The sequence below is a fragment of the Phalaenopsis equestris genome, unplaced genomic scaffold, assembly GCF_001263595.1.
Source record: "Phalaenopsis equestris unplaced genomic scaffold, ASM126359v1 Scaffold000566, whole genome shotgun sequence".
In the NCBI taxonomy this organism is placed as follows: Eukaryota; Viridiplantae; Streptophyta; class Magnoliopsida; order Asparagales; family Orchidaceae; genus Phalaenopsis; species Phalaenopsis equestris.
This window is the reverse complement of record NW_018165006.1, coordinates 9,212-17,988: the sequence shown is the minus strand read 5'-3', so window position 1 is coordinate 17,988 and position 8,777 is coordinate 9,212.

Genomic DNA, 8,777 nt, shown 5'->3' with positions numbered 1-8,777 from the left:
ATATATATATATATATAGTTTATTAACACTTAATGAAGCCTTAATTCTTAAATTACTTTTGCCCCCAAAATCTCTACATAAAAGAATCCGCAGCACGTTTGAAGAAGCCCGATTAGCCAACGCCTCTTTTTTCTACTGATTTTTATATTTTGGCCATTTTAGTTGCAACTCCTTTTTACTTTCATTACCTCCAAGCAGGCAAAGCAGCCCACCTTGTTTGACTGCATGCTCTTTTGTCCCTATCACAAAGGGTTTTAAATTTTTTTTATATTGAGGGCAACATTTATATGCATTTATATCCCAAGTCTTTTGAAGGAGAGGAAATTTATATTAAATTATATATTGATAATATATTATATTTAATGGTGTTAAAATGTTATCCCTGGCATGTAAATTTTGTACACGTGTATTGAAATTATAGAGAAATTTGTGTGCTTTTAACAACTCAGCACATTTTTTTGGCAAGTGTGCACCGGCTCAGCATTTCTGTTAACTTATATTATGTGACAATGAAATTGATAAGATAGTAATTTATGTTACTAATTGGATGAGATGGTTGTGTTATAATCAAATAAGTTGGGTTTTACTTGTCTAAGAAATGTATATGATGTATATAGTAGATATATTAGATTCAGAGGAACTATGATAGGGGCTGCATGGAGGCCAAAATTTTTTATCCAAAAGTATACTTGGTTGCTGACTTACTTTGATCTTTATGTTGAGGGATGCATGATTTATCGGGGCTTAGACTTAATTAAATATCTAAATCACGTCACGGAATAGAATCGTGTGGAATCAAGATAATCAGAACAAACTTATGAACCGAAGCACAATAAAACTAGTGAACCAGAAAAACACACGAGAATTTAATGTGGAAAAATACGAGGAGGAGGAAAAACCATGGAGCCACACCACCACAATAATTTCACTATGAATCAAATAGTTTTATTGAGAACACACTCAATTTCCTCTCCTCTTTCAAGGAAGTTTACAAGACCTCGCTCCAAACTTTTCCTTCTCTGATTCGACACGAGAAACGCACGTCGAAATCACTAAAGTCCTACTCTCTCACACTTTCTCACATTCAATGAGTTTTTTTTTTTTTTTTCGAAGAGCGCGGAAGAATGACTACTATACGACACTGAAATTCAGCTCTTAAAACCAAAAAAATTGCTTGTTAACTATTTTGGGTGCATAGGTGCCCAGACTTGGCACCGAAGAGTCGTTCTCTCTAAGGAAATGGGGTGTTGAGTCTAATATTGGACACCTAGGAGCCTAAAGGGGGTGGCTCCTCTGCAGCGCCCACAAGTGGGGCATATGCATGAGCAGGTGTAATGGTCTCCAAATCAGTCTCCATAAATAATAATCTCCCACTTTGAAACTGATTGACTCCAACATCAGTCTTTTGTACTTGCACTCCCATCTGAATCGCCTTCATATTCGTGTGTAATGGTGTGGCACATTCTTGGACTTAAACTTTATTAAACCCAACTAAAGTCAAGCACAGCTTCATTTTCTCAGCTGTCACCACCTTCATGAACATATTCGTAAGATTCTAAGTTATGTGTATTTTCTTCAGCAACAACTGCTCATTTTCTAAAAGAGAGCAAATAAAATAATACATAAGCTGAATGTGTTTCTTCCTAACATGAAAAGTTGCATTCTTAGCAAGATGAATCACACTCATACTTTCACTGTGCAATTTTCAATCTCCTGCTCTTTGTCAAATTCTACTATAAAACTTTGCAACTTAATCAAATCCTTCCTAGTCGCAGTGATAGCAATATATTTGGTCTTTGTAGTTTAAAGTGCAACAATATTCTACAACCTACAAATCCAACTCACCATCTTGTTTCCCAATGTAAGGATATACCACGTTGTACTTCTGCTATCTACATTTACTGTCAGATCTGAATCTACAAATCCTTATAGACTGATCCCCGCACTTCCATGTCAAAGTGCCCTATTGATTGTTCCCCTTAAGTACCTAAGAATCTACTTTACATCTTCCCAATGATGTCTAACTGAATTGCCCATGTACATGTTGACTACTCCCACTACATATGCAACACCTAATCTGGTACAAATTATTGCAGACATCAAACTTCCAACTACTGAAGCATATGGAGTTTTCTCCATTTATGTGTGCTCTGCTTCAGAGTTAGGTGATAGCTCCTTAGATAGTTTGAAGTGAATACATAAGCGATTGCTAACTAGTTTCATCTCACTCATATTGAACCTTTATAGGATCTTCTTAACATACTCTGGTTGAGAAAACTTCAATGTTCTTGCACTGTGTTCTTGCACTCTTCTCCCTATTGATTCTCATCTCAAGGATCTTCCCGGTTGGACTGAAATTCTTCATCTCAAACTCACTTGATAATTATTTGTACAAGTCTCTGATTTTCTCCATATTTTTACCTGTAATCAGCATGTCATACACATGCAAAAGAAGCAAGATATAAAAATTACTGAAGTATTTGATGAAGCAACAATAGTCTGCCTGACATTAGGTACCCATTATCTACATAAACTTGTCAAATCTCTGGTACTATTATTTTTTAGCCTACTTCAAGCCATAGAGGCTCTTCTTCAATCTGCTGGCCAATTTTTTTTTGCTTAGAACCTTGTAACCTTGTGGTTACACCATATATTGCTCCTCCTCCTGATCTGTAAGTAAGAAAGCTATTTTACATACATCTGCTCCAGCTGTAGATCTTCTTATGCCACAGACTCAGTACAACCTTGACAGTCGTCTTCTTCTCCACTTGGGAAAAAGATCTTTGTGTAATCCGCTCTTTTCTTCTGCTAGAAACCCTTTATAATAAGTCTTACCTTGTACTACTTTCTACCATCTGACTCCATTTTCAGCCTATAGAGAAACTTGTTGTGTAGTGCTCTTTTGTCATTTTGTAATATCGTCAAATCGCAAGTCTGATTTGACTCTAAAAATTGTGTTTCTTCAACCATGACAAGCTCTCACTCCCTTTAGTCTTCAACTTAAGTAGCCTCCTCAAAGCACTTTAGTTCACCACTATCAGTTAATATAAAATAGTGAAATGAAGGAGAATATTTATGTACATATTATATCGCTCTGTTGGATCTTTTGAATTCTGCAGCAGGTGATTGACTAACTTTCAATGCTCCTTTTGGTTGAGCACTTCTTCTCTCTCCATCCTCTTGATCACCAGTGTCTTATATCTTAACATACTTGGACTCTTCAAAAATAACTGATGGGTTGTCCTAAGTTCTAAGCTTGTGCCTGTATATCTCGATTAAATTGACATCCATGCTCCTGATAATTTTTTTTATTGTGATAATCCCAGAACTTATACTCAAACTCATATAAGTTGTATCTAATGAAGGTGCACTTGACAGAATTTCAGTCAAGCTTACTTCTAGAATCTGCATCAAAATGCACATATGCATGATAGCCAAATACTCTTAAATGAGATATACTTACCTTTTTGTCATTCTAGGCTTCTTCAAGTAAGTCTTCCTTCAAAGGTATTGATAGATCATGGTTTATCAAATAAATTGAATTATTTACTACTAAAGCCCAAAGCTATTTTAGTAAGCCTACAAGCAACCTCATGCTCCTTGCACACTCTATGATTGTTCTATTGTAGTGTCTTTGGGACCGTAAACACATGTCTGATCACCTCTGTAGCACAGCAATTTTTGAACTTATGATCCAAGTACTCACCCCCATTTTTTGATCTGAAATATTTCAGCTTCAAGTCTGTTTCATTTCTGTCACAGCCTTCCACTACTTAAAGACTTCATATACATAAAATTTTTACTTTAAGAAATAAACTCATCTCTTTCTTGTGTGATCATCAATAAACATGAAAAAATAGTGAGAACCTCTTACGAATTGAACTGAAGTATGACCTCATTCGTTAGTAAGTACAAACTATAGTTTCTTTTATTTCACCACCTACCCACTCTTAGAGAATGAAACTTTCTTTTACTTGTCATATATACAGTCTTCACAAAAATCTCGATCAATTGATTTTAAACCATGAAGTTTATTTTTAGAAAGTAGTGATTTCATATCATGGCCAAGCTTACAGTGCCACAGACCTACATCCACCCTACTTCCAACCACATCGATGAAATTAGGCTAATCAGCTATTTTATTGATCATATAAAGGGTACCTTCAATGTTGCCCCAAGCTATCACCAGTGCTCCCTAGTCACCTTCCACGAATAACCTGTGAAAGTAGCCACAAGTCCTGACTTTTTCAGCTGACTCACAAAAATAAGATTTTTCTTCAAACTTGGAACATGCCAAACTTCAATAAGCTTTAAGATTGTTCCATTTGGCAAATTGATACCAACATCAGCTTTTCTTATAATACTACAGGGCTTAGTATCTCCCAAATAGTCCTTTCCTATATGACTCCTAGTGTAGTTTTTAAACACATCTTTATTGGGGAAAGCATTAAAAGAGGCGCCTAAATCTATTATCTAAGATTCAATGCTGAACAGGGATAACACCAGAGATTCAGTTTGGATTCCACTAATGAAAATATTTGTAGAGAGATTCATTTCCTATCCTCAACTACCAATTTTTCTTGGAGCTTTGCATTTCTTCGTAAAATGCCCTTTCTTAGCGTTGTTCCAGCATTCTCCTCTACTTGACTTAGGCATTCTTCTTCTGGACTTGGATCTATCTTTATCAATATTCATGTCCAAATTCCTTCCTCTATTATCAGTATTCAATTCAAAACCTGAAGATTCACCATTCACTATTTTTCTATGAACTTCTTCATTCAGCATCAAACCCACGATGTCGTCGAAGTTCAACTTTGAATTCCATGAAGAATTTCTCATCGTCGTGACCAATCCATCCCGGTTATCAGGCAACAGAGATATTATCACCAATACTCTGATCTCATCATCAAAGTTTATTCCCACATAACACAATTGACTCGTCACAGTATTAAAATTATTTAGATGTTCTGCCACCGAATTTCTTTCCACCAACTTCATTTTGAGTGGCTTCTTCATGGGAAAAACCTTATTTGAAGCAAAAGATTTTTCATACATTATGGTTAGTGTTTCCATGAGATCCATTGTAGTTTTCTAATTTACAACGTTAAATAAAACATATGAGAAAAGTGACAACTTAATCAAACCTAATGTCGTTTGATCTAATACTTTCCATTCCTCCATAGGCATAGACTTAAGCTTCCTTGTAATTCCTTCTAATGGTGAATATTGTGTTTTCCGAAACAAAAAATCCTCCACTTGCATTTTCTAGAATTCAAAGTTCATCCTATTAGACTTCTTCACTTTAAACCTTTCTTTGTCGACCATTTCTCTCACTCAAATTAAATACCGCTATGATACCACTTATGTTGAGGAACAAACTCTTCAGAAGAATCATCTTTCTCAGTTCATCGAGGCTTAGAATTAATTAATAATCAAAACCACGCCACTGAATAGAATCACATAGATTTGAGAAAACTGAAACAAACTTATGAACAAAAGCACAATAAAATAATCAAACCAGAAAAGAGCACAAGAATTCAAGATGAAAAAACCCGAAAATAGGAAAACACCACAAAGCCACACCTCCATAAAAGTTTCATTATGAATCAAAAAGTTTTACAGAGTACACACTCAATTTTCTCTCCTCTTAAAAGGAAACATACAATACTTCGCTAAAAACTCTTCCTTCTCCAATCTAACATGAGAAATGCACATCAAAATAACTAAAATCCTCCTGACAATTCTCACATTCACCATATTTTTTTAAGAACATCGAAGGAAGACTACTATATGGTGCTGAAATTTGGCCATTAAAAAAAAAATAGCGTGATAACTGCTCTGAGAGTCTATCCATTTGGACATGGCACTTAAGTATTGTTCTCTCTAGAGTAATGGAATGTTGTGCCTAATATTTGGTGCCTAGGCTCCCAAAGGGGGGCGCATAGGTGCACTCTCCTCTATCGGTCCCCATAAATGGACGCATATATGCCCAGCACCGACATTTCTATTTTGGTATTGAGCATGTTTAGTAACCTTCAAATCAATCTCCATATATAACACTTTACATTAAACATTAGCATTATATTTCCACGTTCAATCAATATTGATAAAAAAAAAAGTATTGTACAACATTGTTGTCATTGATTTCATGAAATAATATTATTGTCTCAAATAATTTCTTGGAATTTTTTTTGTCCCAACACAAAAAAACTTTCTAACTCCTCCCTTGATTAGATCAGTCTAATTCAAGTTAAAATAAGTTTGAATAAGGTTATGATATAATATTTAACCCACATAATAAAAAATTGAGTTTGACTCAAAATATATTTGGATTTGGTAAAATTTTGGTCATAGTTGAGCTAAACCTATCGACCCAAATTATCCCCTTAGTCAAACATTGGCAATCATTACATGATTATTGGTAATGAACATAATAAAATTAAGCAACAACTAGAAACTAGCATGATTGTTGTTTTTCTAACTAAGAAATATGGTAGTCATGCATCGAATATCAATTTTATTAGATGTTACGTGACTTGCATTATGAAAATTTTTGTTAGTCAATGTATGTGATTGATTATTGATTAATTAGGTTACTTGATGACAAGGATCATGAAGAAATAAGTAGCTTAAATTAGCAAATGGTGTGCATTTGCTAACTTACATGAATGTTTGTATTGATCTATGGATGTGCATGTGAATGTGAACGTATTGGCACATGTATTGTAATTGTAGGACATCTAAACAAAGGTATATGTCTGTATAGGTGCTGATAGTATTGTAATGGCATGTGGTCCAGATTGAGGGTGTAATAAACTAAAATAATATTCACATAAGATAATATAGGCAGATCAAGTAATAATAAGAGATTAGATTATCTTCCCACATGGATTCCACCTTAATTACTAAAAATTAATTTTCTAACTATTATCTAGCCCATTGAAATGAAGTGATAAACAGTGATGGCCAAAATATTAGGCTAATAAAAAGATAATTAAACTAATAATTAATGGGTTAAAGTTTGTTGGACAATTCAGTAAGTTAAAACCTCAAGATTAAATTTATAAAAAGTCTGTACATGTTTATAAGTTTGTCCTATTAATGAACATGTTTTTGAATCTTTCAGAAACATGTAATTTATAAGTTTAACTCCTAAGCATACAAGTCTTGGGAAATTTTATGCATACACATTTCTCACATTAAGATTCACTCGCATGCTTAATAGTATCTCTCAAAGACAAAATAAAATATTTTTTACAAAAAGAGTCCTTTTATTTGTGTGAAATTTTGAAATGCAAGCATTTGAATGAAGGTTAAGTATGTAGAGTGAAAAGATAAAAGGGTGGTTGAATGAACCTTTTTTTGGCATGTAAGCCGAAGTCTAGCCGAGTTGGGCATCTCTAACGTGTAGGCTGCCTCAGGCAGGTTAACTGTTGGACAAGTTGCGACATTCTCAGGGGGACCTCCTAATTGTTTAAAGGATCCCAAATTTGCAGCAATCCCGACAAAACCACATTCCATGGGAGGTAGAGTGTTAGTCCCCTCACCAGAAGAAGGGCCCTTCATCTTATGCAAATCTGAGGTAGTAAAGGAGCAAATTATATCCCTGGTCTCCTGTTCCACCGATGTAGAAGGGCAACAGCTCTAAGAGCATCCACCAACAAAGGATTATGGGTTGCCTCCATAATGGGCACCCTGAATTCCTCTAGCATCATCATTGTAGTTGTAAGCTCTTATCTTTGCTCTTCCGCCAACATAGAAGGATCTTGGGTGGAAGTTAACGGCTCCGCCAACCTAACCTCCATACGGGTTATTCTCGTTGTCCGGCATTTCTTCACTAAGAAGTCGCCCTCCCTAACTTGGGACCTCTCTATATGGCAGTCAGAAAGTGAATCAGATGACCCTACTTCTTTGCTAGGCTCATGAAATCTTGTCTCAACCACAAGAGGCTTTATAGAGCATACGCTCTTGGACGAAACCTTTGCCCGCTGCATCATCACCTAAACAACCATCTTCTCAGCATCCTCATTGAACTTAACTGACTTGGAGAGGGGGATTTATCTTCATGATCACTGACAAAAGATAAAAAATGATATACCTCTTGAACACTACTAAAGTAAGATACATTTTTTTTCCTTCAATTCTCCCCCCTTTTATAAGAGTCTTAGCAAGGAATTCTAGAAGTTTTTGGTTATTGCGTATTTAATAATCAGAAATATCAATAGCTTTTTGAAAATTAAGATTCTCTTGTCCTTATCACAGTCATCACTATCAAGGAGGAAGAGAATTGGGAAACTTGAATAGGCACATTAAAAATGTGTCAGCGCAAATCTTAAGGAGATCTGACTATCCACAGAGAAGATGATGTGGTGGTATGGAACCCGCTATGGATAGTTCAATGGCCCATATCTATCTGGCCAACTTCTGTGAGCTGAGAGAAACATAGTCCCAAGACGGATGAACTCGGTCACCCTCCTAAAGTCTACTAGCACAAAACTCATGCAGATAATCTTTCGACATTGTTCAACTAAGTTTGACGAACGATGAAAACTGCCCAGATCTAAAGCAGCAGTCAAGGCCTCTTGGTCCACACTTCAGCCATAGCCACCCTGGAAATAACTTTGTCGGTCATTACAATAGGCACTTGGTGCATGGCCTTCAAGCAGAAAATCTGGTCGGGTTCCATCCCATGCTTCTGGCCCCATCCAGCCATATGTCATTTTAGGCTCCCGACCGTATAATTATGTATTGACAAAAAAACCCCCTATTTTACCTAT